This window comes from Marmota marmota, unplaced genomic scaffold, assembly GCF_001458135.2.
Source record: "Marmota marmota marmota unplaced genomic scaffold, marMar, whole genome shotgun sequence".
Lineage (NCBI taxonomy): Eukaryota > Metazoa > Chordata > Mammalia > Rodentia > Sciuridae > Marmota > Marmota marmota.
In genome coordinates, this window is record NW_026000057.1 from 35,697,023 (window position 1) to 35,697,918 (window position 896).

Below are 896 nucleotides of genomic sequence, written 5' to 3' on the forward strand. Positions count from 1 at the left end.
TTGCTTTTGCTATTCTGGGTCTTTTGTTTTTCCATATGAATTTCATGATAGCTTTATCTATTTCTACCAGAAATGCCCTTGGGATTTTGATTGGCATTGCGTTGAAACTGTAGAGAACTTTGGGTAATATCGCCATTTTGATGATGTTGATTCTGCCTATCCATGAACAGGGTACATTTTTCCGTCTTCTAAGATCTTCTTCTCTCTCTCTTTTTAGGGTTCTGTAGTTTTCATTGTCTAAATCTTTCACCTCTTTTGTTAGGTTGATTCCCAAGTATTTTATTTTTTTTGAGGATATTGTGAATGGGGTGGTTTTCCTCATTTCCATTTCAGAAGTTTTGTTGCTGATATATAGGAATGCCTTTGATTTATGCGTGTTGATTTTATATCCTGCCAATTTGCTGAATTCATTTATTAGTTCTAGTAGTTTTTTTGTGGACCGTTTTCGGTCTTCTAGGTATAGGATCATATCATCTGAAAATAGTGATATTTTAAGTTCTTCTTTTCCTATTTTTATGCCTTTAATTTCTTTTGTCTGTCTAATTGCTCTGGCTAGTATTTCAAGACTAAATTAAATAGAAGTGGTGAGAGAGGGCATCCCTGTCTTGTTCAAGATTTTAGCAGGAATGCCTTCAGTTTTTCTCCATTTAGAATGATGTTAGCCTGAGGCTTAGCTTATATAGCTTTTACAATGTTGAGGTAAGTTCCTGTTATCCCTAGTTTTTCTAGTGTTTTGAACATAAAGGGATACTGTACTTTGTCGAATGCTTTTTCCGCATCTATCGAGACGATCATATGGTTCTTATCTTTAAGTCTTTTGATGTGGTGAATAACATTTATTGATTTCCGTATATTGAACCAACCTTGCATCCCAGGGATGAATCCTACTTGATCAT

The 896-nt window shown here is 34.7% G+C and overlaps 1 protein-coding gene across 2 annotated transcripts in view; it reads left to right on the forward strand.

Moving 5' to 3' along the window:
- Gstcd (glutathione S-transferase C-terminal domain containing) overlaps positions 1-896 on the forward strand; it is a 188,169-nt gene that overhangs the window by 135,369 nt on the left and 51,904 nt on the right. The window lies entirely within an intron of this gene.